This window comes from Engystomops pustulosus, chromosome 10 (genome assembly GCF_040894005.1).
Source record: "Engystomops pustulosus chromosome 10, aEngPut4.maternal, whole genome shotgun sequence".
NCBI lineage: Eukaryota > Metazoa > Chordata > Amphibia > Anura > Leptodactylidae > Engystomops > Engystomops pustulosus.
The window spans coordinates 71,744,071-71,763,531 of NC_092420.1; the positions used below are offsets into that span (position 1 = coordinate 71,744,071).

At 50.1% G+C, this 19,461-nt stretch overlaps 2 long non-coding RNA genes across 2 annotated transcripts in view; one reads left to right on the forward strand and one right to left on the reverse strand.

Moving 5' to 3' along the window:
- The window catches only part of LOC140103580 (uncharacterized), a 148,618-nt gene that overhangs the window by 42,024 nt on the left and 87,133 nt on the right, over positions 1–19,461 (forward strand). The window lies entirely within an intron of this gene.
- On the reverse strand, positions 826–1,469 carry LOC140104791 (uncharacterized). The gene is made up of 3 exons (XR_011850411.1): positions 1,325–1,469; positions 1,108–1,175; positions 826–1,007 (listed from the first exon to the last, which is right to left on the reverse strand). It is a non-coding gene; the product is annotated as an uncharacterized lncRNA (long non-coding RNA).

A 19,461-nucleotide genomic window follows, 5' to 3' on the forward strand; every position in this document is an offset into this window, starting at 1 on the left:
AATTAGGTACCTTGTCTTATACTCAGGTCAGCTTATACTTGAGTATATCTGGAATGTGCAACACCCTCGCCACTGCAAGGCAGAGGAGTGGTTGCGAATACGTCCCACCATGTAGCTTGCAGCCTGTGTAGGGTCTGATTAGCCTCACAGCATGTCACTACATAACACAGATGAACTCTGCAGTGGTAGATCCTGCCTGGTAAGGCAGGAGTTAATTGCTTTATGTGATGTCATATTTGTCAGCCAATCACAGGTGTTATACTTTGTCTCTGTGAGCTGAGCTGTGAGCTGAGTACAAGGAAAGTGGAGGACCAATATAAAACTTAGCTTTTAATGCAAAATATCCTTAAAAATATTAAATACAAAAATAGATGTGTCAGTTACCAGTGTTCGTGAGGATGATGCCGTATAATGGGTGTAGGCACCGATGATGCAGAGTGGCACTCACAATTTTCTGGGTATATGTGGTTCTGCAGAGGTTATCCCATTGCGGGATGCCGAATGTCATGCAGAAAAGATACCGTCTGTGATAATGTATCGATGCTTAAAGAAGATGTGTGGTGCGGAAACTCCGAGAGAATGAGACAATGGTAAGAAGGGGTGGGGGGGGGGCACTCCAGGGTGTAGAGTGCGGGGTACCCTATAAGACCCTAGTATTAAAGATGAGTGGTCCCTGTCCAACCCTTCGAACCTCGCCACGGAGCCGCAGCCCTAGATGGCTGCCGCCCCGTCTGGAGCCTATCCCTACCAACGGCCCTCTGACCCTAATACAGGGGAGGGGGGAGGAGGGTGGGAAGGAGGTGTCCAGAAAAGAGTCTCTTGTGATGCAACAAGTACCCGACCTATCTAGAGGGGAAAGATAGATGTGTCCTCTATTGTGAAAATGGTGGGTATTAATGGCAATAGGCAGGTAAAAAATGTGTAGCTGCAGGGTCACATCTGGTCTTGAGAACCCTACATGTCATGTTTCGCCTCTTCAATTGGGCTCATCAGGGGCAAAAGGAGACCTGGTGGAGAGAGTCACAAAGGAGAAGCTTGTAATAACCTTCCACAGTGAGACTGCAAACCTGCATGCTAAAGCATATATAAATATAAGTATTATCTTACCAGAATAACCTGCTTCAAAAGCCTATATAGATGTCTCGGCTGAAGACAGCAAAATGGTGTTAAATAATCTGTGAACAGAGTGCATCAGGAACTTTTAGGGAAAGATGATCCATAATTGTAAACAATAGTAGACAATGTAAACAAATGTAAACAATGTAAACAAAACTAGTGGTGGTTGCAAACAGACAAGTGAAGTCTGTAGTGAGATCAATCTTACCTTGAGATAAATTAGGGCAGTGGCCGGATCAAGAGGGTCCGTTCCAAAGAATGGTTGGCATGGACCATAGGTGCCTGGACTTAGAAACGCCAGATGCTGCGCTTAGCGTCCGGCGTGGTGCCCAAGATGTCAGTGGAACACATGAGGCATAATGGAGCACTGGTGAGTGAGAGGCCCGGCCTTTTATTGAGAGGAAGCGTCATAACCACGCCCCTAAGGGGCGGGATCTGTGTGCCTAGTTTGGGCTACAGAAAGATGGCGCCCAGAGCGGACATGCGCAGTACGGGCGCAGGGGAAAACCGCGACGAAACTGGCGCAGTACGTCGCGGCGTGCGCCCAATTGAGCGCACCGCCACCCCAGGATGCGTCAATTCCTGCGCATCATCTCCCCGAGATAGGAGTCCAGGAATATAAGCGGGCAGTAAGGGGCACAGGTAGGTGACCCTTATAAGGCCAGAAATTGGCTGCAGAGAGGACTTAGTGTACAGGTGTCTTGTAAAACAGGATTTAAAAAGATACAATTGAGAACATATTTAGAATCAAAATCAAAGAATAATAGTCACATAGAGTGAGACTGGCACAACCATAAGTCAGCATGTGTAACCCATTGGGAGATAGTGCTAGTATGGGTAGATCTTTTTTGGAGATCGTAATGGGATGGGTACAATTATTGATGTGGACCAAGGTGGATCAAATAAAGCAGGCAAAGCTGAGTTGCTCGTTTAAGCCCGAGGGGGACATAGTTTTAAGGCGGTAAATCCATTGGGTCTCCTTCTGCAGAAGGATACGATCCCAGTCCCTGCCTCTAGGTGGAGGGTCCACTAGGTCAATTCCAATGAAGGTGAGTCCCTTGGTGTCACCGTGGTGTACTTCCATCATGTGTCTCGAAAGGGGTTTATCTCTCCCGTGTCTGATGTCCCCCAGGTGGTCGCCTATTCGACGACGGAATTCCCTGAAGGTTTTACCGATATATTCCTTCCCGCATATGCATGTTGCCCGGTAGATGACACCTCTAGAGTGGCAGTTGATGAACCTACGGATGTTGTAGGAAACGCCTGTCACATTGCTGGTAAAGCTACGTGCACTTTGAATTACGTTGCAGGCTATGCAGCCACTGCACCGAAAACATCCTTTGATCTCCCTGCTAAGCCAAGATGTAGGGGCAGCTGGCCGAGTGTAGTGGCTGTGGACTAACCTGTCCCTGATATTCCGACCGCGTCTAAATGTGATACTCGGGGTATCGGGTAAGTGGGAGGTAAGATCAGGGTCCATCCTGAGGATGTGCCAATGTTTTGATAGCACCTCCCTGACGTGATTCGAGGCGCTATCATAGGTGCCTATCAGACGGATAATGGAGTCCTCCTGGGGTTTGACCTTATGGACCAGGAGACTGGCACGGTTTGTGGTGAGTGCCCGTTGATAGGCTTGGCGCAGAATGTAGTCAGGATATCCGCAGTTGCGGAAGCGGGTCCTTAAGTCATTGGCTTGGTGTTTAAATTCGTGTGGAGTTGAGCAGTTCCTACGGATCCTCAGGTATTGCCCAAATGGGATACCCCTTTTAAGAGCTGGGGGATGATGAGATTCCCAGCGCAAAAGGGAGTTTGTGGCAGTGGGCTTACGGAAGATTGTGGTCTGTAGGTCGCCTGATGCTGCTTTCATAATTTGGACGTCAAGAAAGGGGAGACAGGAGGGGTGAATTTCATATGTAAAGCACAGGCCTATATTATTGTGATTAAGGTCCTGTACCAATTCTACGAATGCCTCCCTACTCCCTTCCCAGATGATAAAGACGTCATCAATGTACCTAGCCCAAAGGCTAGCGAACCCAATGCCGCGTGCCTGAGCGTCGTCGTTAAATACGCATGTGTGTTCCCACCAGCCCAGGAACAAGTTGGCATAGCTGGGGGCGCAAGCGCTCCCCATAGCTGTGCCCCTGAGCTGGTGGAACAAACGACTATTAAAGATGAAGAAATTATGCGTCAACGAGAACTCAAGTAATTGTAAAACAAACTCATTATGCATCTGGAACTGTGTCCCCCTGCCGTCCAAAAAGAATTTGACGGCCTTGAGGCCAAGTTCGTGCGGAATTGAGGTGTACAATGCTTCTACATCAATACTGGTGAGAAGACAGTGAGGAGAAATATTAAGGCCATCAATTCTCCTTAGAAGGTCAGTGGTATCGCGGGTATAGGAGGGGAGTGCAGTGACAAACAGGGCCAAAATTTTGTCAATATAAACCCCTAGGTGGTCACACAAGGATTGGACCCCTGAAACTATGGGTCGGCCCTTAAGGGGAGATGTGCCCTTATGGATTTTGGGTAACCCATAGAATGTTGCGATCCTGGGGTTTTTGGGAAGGAGAAATGAAAACTCATCTTTGGAGATAAGTTTCTTATCAAGTGCTAGGTTCAAGATGTCCCTTAGTTCCTTGAGGTAACGTTCTGTTGGGTCTGCTGAAAGGATGGCATAACTCTTCTTGTCTCTAAGTAGGGCGTCGCTGTGAGCTGAGATGTAATTGGAGGAGTAGCCACCACCTGACCAGGGGAGTAACAAGATCCCTGGGAACTTCCAGAAGAAGTTAGTCCTCTCTCAGAAGAGAGTGCAGTGTGAGGAGAGAGTTCACTCTCTCAGATTAGAGACTCAGAGGAGTCTGTGCAGTCAGCACACCAGACCAAGAGCAGGTGAGCCTAGCCCCTGCCTGAAGAGTGAAGCTAATAGCTAGTTAGTGAGGAAAGGGGTATCATCCTACCTTTAAGGGTGATACCTGAAGCACCCAGGAGAAAGCTGAAGCTTCCTATTAGGACACAGCTACCTCCCAGCCTGCCCTCTGCATCCAGGCTGGCGATCTACCTCCTGTGGCTTCCTCCACCTGCATCTCAGTACTCCACCATTCTGTTAAAGGCACGTTGCTGATGTTCCTGTCGGTTCCAATAAAGAACTGTAAGTGTTTCTGTTCAACCTCTGCCTCCGTCTGGTCCCTGCTACTCCGGCTGTCACCATCACGGGCACCCTGTCCACCACACAGAGACTCATACTCTAGACACCAAAGGGTTGCCCCAGGGAGATCCGCTATAGCAGCCTCTCCCTCATCATTTCTTGCCAACACCACCCTGCTGGAGACCTGCCAGGCTGGAGGACAGCCCTCCGGTTCCCCATACCAAGCACCGTGACACAAGCGTGCTTAGGCCGCAACCGCCAGCCACTCAGGTACTGCGGGCCCAGGCTGTCTCCAGGCCCCAAGAAAAAGGCTAGGCCCCGGTGGGGGATGTTGCAAGTGGCGTCACGATCACAGGATATATACTTCTGTGCCTTATCCTGGCACTAAAGACTGTACTTTATTAAGAAACTATTGTACTGCCTAACCCTGCTGCCATTCGGGTATAGGCCCAAGTGACTTTGTGTGTTTCACATTGAACTGTATTACTGCTGCCACGTGCTGTCGAGCTCCGCTCCAGCACTCAAGAGGTTAAACCCTGCAAAGAACTTTGTCAGCTCTGCTACATCCGGCGCTGCTGCGCCTGAAGCATTTTACCTCAGAGGCGTGTGGCGCAGCAAGTATTTCCATCCCGCCAAATCCTCGCCAGAGTCGTCACTAGGCTCCACCCCCTGCGCGAGTGGCGCGAAGCACCGTGGAGGAGGAGCTGGAGCGTGTGCGGCCGGCAACGAAGAGGGTTAATCGGCCATCTTGGATTTCGGTGCAGGCCGCGCCTGGAGCCGGCCTGCAGAGTGCGCCTCATCCGGAGTTCCGGCGCACGTGTCCTGCGACTGGAGGAGAACACCGCTGAGCATCACCGTGCCCCTGCTGCCTGCCGGACATCGGGAACGGAGACCTTCGTGCACCGCGGCTGATCCTGAGTGAGTACCGCTGGGGAAGTTAAAGGGGGGTAGAGATTGTTTCCGATGCTAGGTTATTGGCTCACCTCCCAGGGAATAGTGACTGTGTCTTAAAGTGCCCACGTTCCATTCTAGCCATCGCCCATAGCAACGGACATTGTGTAACCCTACAGGCTTCCCTCAGCTAGGCCAGTCATGTCCGCCCAGGACGAAGATACGGGACTGGAGCAAGTCCCGTCCCCTGGTCCCTCCTCAGGGTACCGGAGCATGTTAAGTCCTCCAGAGAGTCCTTTCAGCCCTGCTACAGCCAGGGTCCCTGGGACCCCCACCATGATGCCTCTGACTATGCCCTACTATCCGGGGGCCCCCTGGTTACCCCACTACGAGGGAGAATCACACAGTCTCCCTGAATTCAGAGACAAGTTGTTAGCCACCTTTGCCCTGTACCCGTTCACAGAGGAACAGAAAGTGGGCATCCTAACCGGGCAGTTGAAAGGACCCGCTCTCCGGGAAGTCAAGTCTTGGCCCCGAGAACAGTGTCAGAATGATAGCGCCTCGAATCACGTGCGAAGTCGTTAAGCACCTGGAGTCAGAAGGAACCCCGCCAGCGGTGCAGCTACTGCCGTAAATATGGGCATGAAGAGGATGGATGTTGTCAGTTAAACGACAAACCCTTGGAGCTAAGGGACGACCTCCAAGGGAAGAACATGTAAGTCCCCGAGATGCCAACTGGATGCCCAGGTTCGTGGGGACTCGCCCCATGGTTCATGTAACCATCAACGGAGTTACCCTACCGGCCTTAATTGATACCGGCTCTCAAGTGACCACCCTCCGGAGTGCTGCCTTCGAGAAATGCCGAGGAGGAGCATCCTTAGTCCAGCCTCCCAAGGCTTACTTGAACATTTTTGCTACGAACGGAGAACCCGTTCCCATCCGCGGCTACTGGGAGCTCACGCTAACCATTGGAGACACTGAGTTAACCAGACAGGGCGTAGTGGTGACGAGAGTGCCCGAAAACGGTAACTTCTCCCTGGTACTGGGTACCAATGTCCTCCGCAACTGCTACCCTGAAGTGCTGAAGGCTCTCCACGACTCCCTGCCAACAGTGCCCAACGGTTCCCGGAAGGTAATTCAGGAGACTATGCAGGTTCTAGTGGCGCAACAGAAGTTTTCTGGCCCTAATGGTGAAATCTGCAGAGCCCGGATCAAGGATCCCCAACCTGTTCGCCTTCAACCTGGGACTGAGACGTTAGTATGGTGTCGAGCCTGCATGGGCGTCCAAGGTCAAGACTACCAGGCGATAGTAGAACCTCTACCAGCTGATGAAGACCTGCCCATTCTAGCCGCCAGGAGCCTAGTCACGGTATCCCGAGGACAAGTACCCATTCGACTACTAAATGTGGGAGACTCCCCAGTGGATCTGAGAAAGTACCAAGCCGTAGCCACTCTCTTCAGCGTCCATCCTGAAGACTTGGTGGAAACCTCTCTGTCTGCCTCCCAACAGTTGGAACTGAAGCAAAGTGCTGAAGGTGAGCCTGCCGAGCAATCCTGGTGGCTTGAGCTCAATATTGGAGACGACGATTTTACTCCTGCAGACCAAGTACAAGGTGTCCTGGATGTCGTTATGAAGCACCACCAGGCCTTCAGCAAACACCCACTGGATTTTGGGCAGACTACCCTAATCCAGCATACCATCCCTACTGGCTCTCATCCTCCTATCAAGGAACGATACCGGCCCATACCTCCAGCCCGCTACCAAGAGGTGAAAAAGCTGGTACAAGAGATGAAGACAGCCAACGTTATCCGGGAGAGTCACAGCCCATGGGCTGCCCTGCTGGTCCTTGTGAAAAAGAAGGATGGAACCCTTCGATTCTGTGTTGACTATAGGAAGATCAACAATATCACCCACAAGGATGCCTATCCTCTGCCTCGAATCGAGGAATCCCTCGCAGCCCTAGGGTCAGCTGCCTACTTCTCTACCCTGGACCTGACCAGTGGCTACTGGCAAGTGGCCATGGCACCGGAAGACAGAGAGAAGACGGCTTTCACCACCCCAATGGGCCTGTTCGAGTTCAACAGCATGCCGTTCGGGCTATGCAACGCCCCAGGCACATTTCAACGGCTGATGGAGAGATGTTTGGGTCATCGCAACTTCGAGACCGTCCTGCTATATTTGGACGACATCATCATCTACTCCAAGACTTATGAAGACCACCTCCACCATCTGGCTGAAGTCTTCCAAATCCTGACCCAACATGGGTTGAAGGTCAAGCCATCCAAGTGCCACCTGCTACAACCTAGCGTCAAGTACCTGGGACATGTGGTGAGCGCTCATGGAATTGAGCCAGATCCAGAGAAGATTGCAGCTGTCCACGACTGGCCTACCCCATCAACCATACGGGACATCAAAAGCTTCCTGGAATTTGCCAGTTATTACAGGCGTTTCATCCCGAAGTTTGCCCAGCTGGCGGCTCCCCTGCAAGAACTTCTAAGGGGCCTGCCAAAAGAGAGCCAACGTTCCCGAGTATCCATTGAGTGGACAGCCGAACGAGAAGCTGCCTTCCAGATGCTCAAGCAACGGTTGACTGAGCCTCCGGTGTTGGGATATCCAGACTACAGTCTGCCTTTCACCCTATACACTGATGCCAGCAAGCAAGGCCTAGGGGCTGTACTATCCCAGCTCCAAAACGGAACTGAAAGGGTCATAGCCTACGCCAGCCGTTCCCTCCGAGAACCGGAGCAAAACGACCAGAACTACAGTTCCTTCAAGTTGGAGTTTCTGGCGTTAGTCTGGGCTGTGACCGAAAAGTTCAAGGACTACCTGGCTGCATCCTTCTTCACTGTCTTCACAGACAATAATCCCTTGGCGCATCTGAACACCGCTCGTCTTGGAGCACTGGAACAACGGTGGGCCTCCAGACTTGCCAACTTCAACTTTACCATCAAGTACCGGGCTGGTAAGACCAATGACAACGCCGACGCTCTGTCCCGTCTCCCTGACCAGTGGGAGGGACCCTCCACGGATGCTCAGTGGGAAGATGTTGAGATGCCAGCGTTCTATGCCCGGTTTGTGCGTCAAGATGCCCAGAGAGTTTACTCCTTACCGTCAGAGGCAGCGCCAGCTACTCCCCAAGAAGAGTCAGAGCCCCCTGCGGAAAAGGACCTCTGGATAAGTCTTCAGGCTGATAGCCGCGCCATAGGAGAAGTAATGGACTATCTCTCTAGTGGGCGAGTGCCTGAAAGAATCCGCCGCAGAAGAGCTGATGGAGAACTGTCTCAATTGTGGCGTCAGAGAAAGACTCTGAACATGCATCAGGGTCTGCTAAAGAGAAGAACTCTGGATCCTATCACTTATGACCGGCTGTACCAGATTGTGATTCCCAGGAGGGACGCCAAGATAGTACTGGATATGTACCATGACCAGTCCGGACACTTTGGCGCTCAGAAGACTGAAGCCACCCTCCGAAAGCGCTTCTACTGGGTCAACATGAAGCCCGACATCGAAGCCTGGTGTCGAGAATGCCCAGCCTGCGCCATCGCTCGAGGAGAGCGACACAATCAAAGGGCCCCTCTACATCCCATTGTGAGCCAACGGCCCTTAGAGATCCTGGCATTGGATCATGTGAAGTTGGAGCCCAGCAGATCCGGTCACAGTTATGCTCTCACGATCATCGACCACTGTACCAAATTTGTGGTTGCAGTACCTGTCAGAGACCTGTCTGCAAGGACCACCGCAGCGGCCCTGTGGAAGAGCTTCATCCTCCCCTATGGCTGTCCGGACCAGATCCTTACGGACCAAGGAACAGCATTTGAGTCCCAAGTCTTCCAGGAGCTGTGCACTCTATATGGCTGTAAAAAGCTGAGGACCACAGCCTATCATCCCCAAGGCAACGGGCTTTGTGAAAAGATGAATCAGACTCTAATCAATATGCTGAGGACTCTGACCCCTGCAAAAAGGGCTGACTGGCCAAAACTGTTGCCCGAATTAGTGTACCTGTACACCAATACCACTCATTACTCCACAGGATACACCCCGTATTATCTGATGTTCGGGAGGCACGGCCATCTCCCTGCGGATATGACCTGGGAAATGGAGTCCCCTGATTCCCAGTCTTTACTCCCCCAGACTGACTGGGTTCACGAACACCAGAGGCGCCTGGCGGATGCCAGAGAAGTTGTGGATCTGCGGTTGGAAGAGGCCCGGGAGAAACAAAAAAGGGACTTCGATCGTAATGCCTGTGCTGAGCCTTTTGCCCCAGGAGATCGAGTGTGGCTGCGCAACAACCATCCTAGCAGTAAGCTAGATGGGCGTTGGGAGCGTGAGCCATACCTAGTTAGGGACAATCTCTCCCCTGAAGTCTACGAGATTTCAAGAGGAGACCGTCCACCACTCCGGGTACATAGGAACCTGCTGAAGAGATGTCTTCGTCCTTTTGCCCCTATGTCCACACCTCTCACCTCGACCCCCAACTTACAGACCTCCTTGTGTTCACCTACCCCCAGTTTCTTAGAACTTGTGACTGTGCCTCAACTCTGTTTTGTTGTTTCCACTCCAGTAAGAGGTACCCCAGAGAGACCATCATCCCCACCGCAGTCTCCAATACTGCTGCCTGTGGAGGATGATCCGGCTCCAGAGTCTGCAACCCCTGAAGCATCAGAGGCAGCTGAGACTCCGACTCCAGCGCCTGACTCAGAGGAGGACGATGAGGAGGTTGTTATCTTCTCCCAGCCGGAACTTCGGAGGTCTCAAAGGGAGACAAAAGGTAAAGCTCCTGCGTACCTGCAGGAGTACCAGCTGGTGTCACACAGAAGGAGGAGGCAGGTACGCTTTTCTGACACCGAAGTACTTACCACCGAAGAAGATACTGAGTAACCCCTGATGGGCTGTAGCCCACTTCAGGTACTGTGAATACTGTGTACATATGTAAATATTATTTCCGCTAACCCTATAGAGCCAGAGACTTTCCTGAGACTCTCACCCTTATTTATCTCAGTCAAGAGACTCTCCTTGAACTGCCTACTGTCATGTGCTATGATAGCACCCCTTCCTCTGCCACAGCAGAAGATTCCTACAAAGGACTCTGTCCCTCTACACAAAGAGGAGACCCTTTGCATCTTTATTGCACTTTTCCCCACATCAAGGGCTGTACCCAGAAGATGGACTTTGCTATTAAAGACCTTCTGTGAGACTTTTGCCAACTCCAAGGAAAAGTTGCTACTTCATTGACTTATTTTTATATTGCACTTAATGCCTTCCTTTTAGGTATGGACATTCTGCCTGCACTTTTATGCCTTTTCCTTTTCAGGTAAAGAGACATTTTATCTTGCTACCCTGAGTAGCCTACCTCTGTAACGTTTGTAACGTTTTAAGATGTGTACCCATTGGGCTCCTAAGCCAATGAGAATTTACCAAAATGTTTGCATACTGTCAATTTATGCCAGTAGTTTGCACTAATCTTTTATAGGCTTTTCAGATTGTAGTGTGGCTGTGTCGGACCGTCTCTATGTAAAACCCTGACCGCTATCTTATCCCTCAAACCGAGGTTTGCACGTGGGGGTAGTCCGTAAACTGTGGGTCCTTAGGGGATCGGGGGTGTTACAGAGATAGCACCTGGATGCCACTCATACAAGGGTAAGAATGTCAGTCGGCAGGTACTTATACATTTGTATAATGTTTAATTGTGTCACATATGCCAATGTAATGCATATACACACTATATATTTGTCGCTAGGGAAGAAGTGTTTATATAACAAATATACAGGCCCTGGTGCAAGGAGTGGATTACAGGACATGACACCACACCTTTCCTACTGGACAGTTCGGTTTAATGGCGTTAGCGACCAACTGTCATACTTCACATTTACATGTCGTTGTTTTAGTCCGACACCAACCCAGGTGCCTGTCTCCAGGGCCATGGGCGGTTTGTCCCTACATATCCGATAGCCTGCACTTCCCAGAAGTGCCCTTATCTACCTCTGTGCCCCAATCCGTAGTCGAGCCGAGGGCGGCTCTTTCAATTGCCCCGGGGGTATGCAACACCCTCGCCACTGCAAGGCAGAGAAGTGGTTGCGAATACGTCCCACCATGTAGCTTGCAGCCTGTGTAGGGTCTGATTAGCCTCACAGCATGTCACTACATAACACAGATGAACTCTGCAGTGGTAGATCCTGCCTGGTAAGGCAGGAGTTAATTGCTTTATGTGATGTCATATGTGTCAGCCAATCACAGGTGTTATACTTTGTCTCTGTGAGCTGAGCTGTGAGCTGAGATGTAATTGGAGGAGTAGCCACCACCTGACCAGGGGAGTAACAAGATCCCTGGAAACTTCCAGAAGAAGTTAGTCCTCTCTCAGAAGAGAGTGCAGTGTGAGGAGAGAGTTCACTCTCTCAGATTAGAGACTCAGAGGAGTCTGTGCAGTCAGCACACCAGACCAAGAGCAGGTGAGCCTAGCCCCTGCCTGAAGAGTGAAGCTAATAGCTAGTTAGTGAGGAAAGGGGTATCATCCTACCTTTAAGGGTGATACCTGAAGCACCCAGGAGAAAGCTGAAGCTTCCTATTAGGACACAGCTACCTCCCAGCCTGCCCTCTGCATCCAGGCTGGCGATCTACCTCCTGTGGCTTCCTCCACCTGCATCTCAGTACTCCACCATTCTGTTAAAGGCACGTTGCTGGTGTTCCTGTCGGTTCCAATAAAGAACTGTAAGTGTTTCTGTTCAACCTCTGCCTCCGTCTGGTCCCTGCTACTCCGGCTGTCACCATCACGGGCACCCTGTCCACCACACAGAGACTCATACTCTAGACACCAAAGGGTTGCCCCAGGGAGATCCGCTATAGCAGCCTCTCCCTCATCATTTCTTGCCAACACCACCCTGCTGGAGACCTGCCAGGCTGGAGGACAGCCCTCCGGTTCCCCATACCAAGCACCGTGACACAAGCGTGCTTCGGCCGCAACCGCCAGCCACTCAGGTACTGCGGGCCCAGGCTGTCTCCAGGCCCCAAGAAAAAGGCTAGGCCCCGGTGGGGGATGTTGCAAATGTATGAGGTCTTTTGGTAAAAAATGACATTTTAAAGTTATTATACCATTACCTGTAACTAAAATTAAAATCAAAATACTTTTTTAGGTGATCCCTGCGTGTTAGGCTTAGAGAACACAAGAGAACGTCAGTGGGCTCCATTGGTATAAAGATAAAAATGTTACATCTTTAAAAGGGAGATGCAAAATGATTTAAAGAAAAAGGTTTTCATGGTGTAACATTAGCAAAGCAAGACAACATATAAATAAATGTGATCTTGTCTGAATCTAGATAGATACACACTGTCAGAGGTGCAATGTACCTACTTGTATTATTTTTCAAATGCTCATATTGAAAGGTCTTGTTTGAATAAAACACTGAATTAAAAAAAGAAATGGTATATAGTGCGTTGGCACTGAATGCACAGCTTTGTGATTGGCTTCAACTTTTAACTATACCGTACTAACAAAATGCTACGTTTAAGAAAAAGACACATCTGCACCCCAAAATCCGTTTTGCATGGAATGTAAGCCCCAAGCCTAACTTAAGACATTAAATAGACTCTAAATTTTACAAATGATATTCAAACTTTAGATAATTGTGTCACTAAATAAACTGCACAAGAGGTTAGACACCGAATAAGGACACGTAGTCCTCTATATGACACGTATGTCCTCTATAACACTGTTCATATGTGAACACGTGTCTGATGTTCTCTGGAAGAGGTCACATCAGTGCAGAGCAAACATCTCATCATTTTATTGTTGGCAATCCAACAGTCACTTCCAAAAAGTAAAGAACCCAATAATAAAATGCAAATAATAGGATGAACAATAAACAGTCACCAATCTTCCACTATGTGACACCTGGTGCCTGGAGGGATCTCGGGTGAGGAGATTGACTTCCTTGGAGGAAAGTTTTTTTGCTTCTTGCATCAGTCTTCATTCATAATAGCAGGTGCTTAGTCTTTTCAGTCATACTATATGGGTAGCTACAGAAATTGTGCCCGCTGCTTAATTAAAAACAAAAAATGACCTTTTAAGCCAAGTTTATATTAAATGTGACCCCACATAAAGTAGTGCTTTATCCAAGATTTTGATTTCTCTGTGAGACCTTCTACTTCTAAAACTTCTAGGGTATTATGGTGCAATTACAAATCTTTTTTTGCAAAAAAAATACAAAAGTGGAATAATCCTTATTAGAGATGAGCGAACATGCTCGTCCGAGCTTGATGCTCGGTCGAGCATTAGGGTACTCGAAACTGCTCGTTACTCGGACGAATACTTCGCCCGCTCGAGAAAATGGCAGCTCCCGCCGTTTTGCTTTTTGGCGGCCAGAAACAGAGCCAATCACAAGCCAGGAGACTCTGCACTCCACCCAGCATGACGTGGTACCCTTACACGTCGATAGCAGTGGTTGGCTGGCCAGATCAGGTGACCCTGGGATAGACTAGCCGCTGGCCGCGCTGCTCGGATCATTCTGTCTCTGGATGCCGCTAGGGAGAGAGCTGCTGCTGGTCAGGGAAAGCGTTAGGGTGTTCTATTAGCTTACTGTTAGGCAGGAGTGATTCTCAAAGAACCCAACAGCCCTTCTTAGGGCTACAATAACGTTCTACTTTTTTTATTTTAATTTGCATCTTTTACCATTTTGTGAGGAATTAGCAGGGGGACTTGCTACCGTTGTGTTTAGCTCTTAGTGGCACACATATCCATAGCAAAGACCGAAGTGGGAAAATTCAGTAGGGGTTGGATTTCTATTAGGCAATAACTCAGTGTCATCTCATCTGGCATAGTAGTGTGCTTCCTTTGATACTTGGCTAGAAAATAGCCATAGGAGAATACAAACAGCTTCTTGAAGCCTACAGTAGCGTTCTATATATTTGATTTCTGGTTGATCTGCTGGTGGCTTTAGTTTCTGCACTGCATGTACTTGCCAATTCTGAGCAATTTGTAGTGAGACTTGCGACCGCTGTGTTCTGCGCTTAGTGGCGCACATATCCATAGCAAAGGCTGAAGTGGGAAAATTCAGTAGGGGTTGGATTTCTATTAGGCACTAACTCAGTGTCATCTCATCTGGCATAGTAGTGTGCTTCCTTTGATACTTGGCTAGAAAATAGCCATAGGAGAATACAAACAGCTTCTTGAAGCCTACAGTAGCGTTCTATATATTTGATTTCTGGTTGATCTGCTGGTGGCTTTAGTTTCTGCAGTGCATGTACTTGCCAATTCTGAGCAATTTGTAGTGAGACTTGCGACCGCTGTGTTCTGCGCTTAGTGGCGCACATATCCATAGCAAAGACCGAAGTGGGAAAATTCAGTAGGGGTTGGATTTCTATTAGGCAATAACTCAGTGTCATCTCATCTGGCATAGTAGTGTGCTTCCTTTGATACTTGGCTAGAAAATAGCCATAGGAGAATACAAACAGCTTCTTGAAGCCTACAGTAGCGTTCTATATATTTGATTTCTGGTTGATCTGCTGGTGGCTTTAGTTTCTGCAGTGCATGTACTTGCCAATTCTGAGCAATTTGTAGTGAGACTTGCGACCGCTGTGTTCTGCGCTTAGTGGCGCACATATCCATAGCAAAGGCTGAAGTGGGAAAATTCAGTAGGGGTTGGATTTCTATTAGGCACTAACTCAGTGTCATCTCATCTGGCATAGTAGTGTGCTTCCTTTGATACTTGGCTAGAAAATAGCCATAGGAGAATACAAACAGCTTCTTGAAGCCTACAGTAGCGTTCTATATATTTGATTTCTGGTTGATCTGCTGGTGGCTTTAGTTTCTGCAGTGCATGTACTTGCCAATTCTGAGCAATTTGTAGTGAGACTTGCGACCGCTGTGTTCTGCGCTTAGTGGCGCACATATCCATAGCAAAGGCTGAAGTGGGAAAATTCAGTAGGGGTTGGATTTCTATTAGGCAATAACTCAGTGTCATCTCATCTGGCATAGTAGTGTGCTTCCTTTGATACTTGGCTAGAAAATAGCCATAGGAGAATACAAACAGCTTCTTGAAGCCTACAGTAGCGTTCTATATATTTGATTTCTGGTTGATCTGCTGGTGGCTGTAGTTTCTGCAGTGCATGTACTTGCCAATTCTGAGCAATTTGTAGTGAGACTTGCGACCGCTGTGTTCTGCGCTTAGTGGCGCACATATCCATAGCAAAGGCTGAAGTGGGAAAATTCAGTAGGGGTTGGATTTCTATTAGGCACTAACTCAGTGTCATCTCATCTGGCATAGTAGTGTGCTTCCTTTGATACTTGGCTAGAAAATAGCCATAGGAGAATACAAATAGCTTCTTGAAGCCTACAGTAGCGTTCTATATATTTGATTTCTGGTTGATCTGCTGGTGGCTGTAGTTTCTGCAGTGCATGTACTTGCCAATTCTGAGCAATTTGTAGTGAGACTTGCGACCGCTGTGTTCTGCGCTTAGTGGCGCACATATCCATAGCAAAGGCTGAAGTGGGAAAATTCAGTAGGGGTTGGATTTCTATTAGGCACTAACTCAGTGTCATCTCATCTGGCATAGTAGTGTGCTTCCTTTGATACTTGGCTAGAAAATAGCCATAGCAATAGGATAGGATTGTTTGGTTCTAAAAACTCAAAAAAAAACAAAAAACACAAAAAAAAACAAAAAACACAAAAAAACACAAAAAAAAACAAAAAAAAGTAAAAAAAAAAAAAAAGTTATAACTCTCATTTTAAAAATGTTTAACCCCAGGGCTAGGGGTAGAGGACGAGGGCGGGGACGTGGGCGTCCAACTACTGCAGGGGTCAGAGGCCGTGGTCCTGGGCGGGGTGAGACACCACCTGCTGATGAGGGAGCAGGGGAACGCCGCAGAGCTACACTCCCTAGGTTCATGTCTGAAGTTACTGGGACTCGTGGTAGAGCACTGTTGAGGCCAGAACAGTGCGAACAGGTGATGTCGTGGATTGCTGACAATGCTTCGAGCAATTTGTCCACCACCAGTCAGTCTTCCACGCAGTCCACCCATGTCACCGAAATCCCCACTCCTCCAGCTCCTGCACCTCAGCCTCCTCCCCCCCAGTCTGCCCCCTCCCAGGAAAATTTGCCATTTGAACCGGCATACTCTGAGGAACTGTTTTCTGGACCCTTCCCACAGTCACAAACCACTTGTCCGGTTGCTGCTGAGCAATTTTCCGATGCCCAGGTTTTCCACCAGTCACAGTCTGTGGGTGATGATGACCTTCTTGACGTAGTGGAAGTGTGTAAAGAGGTGTCCGACGATGAGGAGACACGGTTGTCAGACAGTGGGGAAGTTGTTGTCAGGGCAGGAAGTCCGAGGGGGGAGCAGACTGAGGGATCGGAGGATGATGAGGTGACAGACCCAAGCTGGGTTGAGAGGCCGGGTGAACACAGTGCTTCTGAGACGGAGGAGAGTCCTCGACCTGAACAGGTTGGAAGAGGCAGTGGTGGGGCCAGACGGAGAGGCAGGGCCAGAGCTGGTGCATCAGCGCCACTGTCAACTAGTGAAGCTCCCGTGGTGAGGGCTCTTGCGGCGAGGGCTAGATCTTCAGAAGTGTGGAGGTTCTTTAAGGAAACACCGGATGACCGACGGACTGTGGTGTGCAACATTTGCCAAACCAGGCTCAGCAGGGGTTCCACCACTACTAGCTTAACTACCACCAGTATGCGCAGGCATATGAATGCTAAGCACCCCACTCAGTGGCAACAAGCCCGTTCACCTCCGGCCGTGCACACCACTGCTCCTTCCCCTGTGTCAGCTGCTAGTCAGCCCCCTGCCCAGGACCCTGGCCCAAAAACCCCATCGTCGCCTCCACGATCCTCCACAGCATCCACCAGCGTTCAGCTCTCCATACCCCAGACGCTGGAGCGGAAACGCAAATATAGTGCAACCCACCCGCACGCCCAAGCCCTTAATGTGCACATCTCCAGATTGCTTAGCCTGGAGATGCTGCCCTATAGGCTAGTAGAGACCGAGGCCTTTCGCAACCTCATGGCGGCGGCCGCCCCTCGGTATTCGGTCCCCAGCCGCCACTACTTTTCCCGATGTGCCGTCCCAGCCCTGCACCAGCACGTGTCAGACAACATCATCCGTGCCCTGACCAACGCCGTTTCTGACAAGGTCCACATGACCACGGACACGTGGACGAGTGCTGCCGGGCAGGGCCACTATATATCGCTGACGGCACATTGGGTTAACTTGGTGGAGGCTGGGACCGAGACTGACCCTGGGGCTGCTCATATACTGCCGACGCCGAGGATTGCGGGGCCTACCTCGGTCCAGGTGTTTCAGGCCTACTATGCCTCCTCCTCCTCCCACCCCTCCTCCACCTCCTCCTCCGAACTACCATCCGTGGGCACGGCGCCATCAGTCGGTAGCTCTAGGCACAGCAGCAGTGCCGTCGCTAAGCGACAGCAGGCGGTGCTCAAACTGCTGAGCCTAGGCGACAAAAGGCACACCGCCCAAGAGCTATTACAGGGCATCACGGCGCAGACTGATCTGTGGCTGGCACCGCTGAACCTCAAGCCGGGAATGGTTGTGTGTGACAACGGCCGTAACCTGGTGGCGGCTCTGCAACTCGGCAGACTGACACATGTGCCATGCCTGGCCCATGTGTTAAATCTGATAGTGCAGCGTTTCCTCAAGACATACCCCAATCTGTCTGATTTGCTCACGAAGGTGCGCCGCATCTGTGCGCATTTCAGGAAGTCCAGCCCAGATGCTGCCACTCTCAGGGCAGCGCAGCGCCGCCTCCAACTGCCCGCTCACCGACTGTTGTGCGACGTGCCCACGAGGTGGAATTCAACACTGACCATGTTATCCAGAGTTTACCAGCAGCCCAGAGCGATTGTAGACTGCCAGATGTCAACTTCCACCAGAACTGGTAGTCAGGTCAGTCAGCTTCCTCAAGTCTACAATGAGGAGTGGACGTGGATGTCTGATATCTGTCAGGTGCTGAGTAACTTTGAGGAGTCAACACAGATGGTCAGTGGCGATGCCGCCATCATCAGCCTCACCATCCCGCTGCTTGGCCTGTTGAAAAACTCTCTGGTCAGCATGAAGTCGGAAGCTTTGCGCTCGTCACAAGAGACGGGGGAAGAATATTCCCTTGTTGATAGCCAAAGCACCCTGAGGTCTGTTTCTCAGCGCATATCGGAGGAGGTGGAGGTGGAGGAGGATGAGGAGGAAGAGGAGGAGAATGTTGGCGAGACACAAGAGGGGACCATTGTTGAGTCCTTCACTGTTCAGTGTGTATGGGCAGAAGAAGAGGAGTTGGAGGAGTTGGAGGAGGAGGAAATGGACAGTCAGGCCAGTGAGGGGAGTGAATTCTTACGCGTTGGTACTCTGGCGCATATGGCAGATTTCATGCTAGGCTGCCTATCCCGTGACCCTCGCGTTCAAAGAATTTATTCCAGCACCGATTACTGGGTGTTCACTCTCCTGGACCCACGGTACAAGCAAAATCTTGCCACTCTCATCCCTGCAGAGGAAAGGAGTGTGAGAATGCATGAATACCAGCAGGCCCTGGTGCACAAGCTGAAACAGTATTTCCCTTCTGACAGCGCTAGCGGCAGAGTGCGTAGTTCTGCGGGACAAGTAGCGAGGGAGAGTAGGCGAGCAGGCAGCTTGTCCAGCACTGGCAAGGGTACGCTTTACAAGGCTTTTGCCAGCTTTATGTCACCCCAGCAAGACACTGTCACCTGTCCCCAGTCTCGGCAGAGTAGGGCTGATCTTTACAGAAAGATGGTGAGGGAGTACGTAGCTGACCATACCATCGTCCTAAATGATCACACAGCTCCCTACAACTACTGGGTTTCAAAGCTGGACATGTGGCACGAACTGGCGCTGTACGCCTTGGAGGTTCTTGCCTGCCCTGCCGCTAGCGTCTTGTCCGAGCGGGTTTTCAGTGCAGCTGGTGGCATCATCACCGATAAGCGTACACGCCTGTCGACTGACAGCGCTGACAGGCTGACGCTTATTAAAATAAATAAAGGCTGGATTTCTCAGAATTTCCAATCTCCACCAGGTGAAGGAAGCTCAACCTGAATAATTGATCCACTCCTCCTCCTCCTCCTCATTTTCCTCCTTCTCCTCCTCTTTGTACAGTAAAGCAGAGGAAAATGGCTATTTTTTGACAGGGCCCACTGGCTCTTGCTATACTTCATGCATTTAATTTTTCTGGAGGGCCACCTACCCGGTCCTCTGTTTGAAACAATTTTTGTGAGTGCCACATACAGGCACTCAATCTATTCCATTTTTCTGGAGGGCCACCTACCCGGTCCTCTGGTTTGAACAATTTTTGGG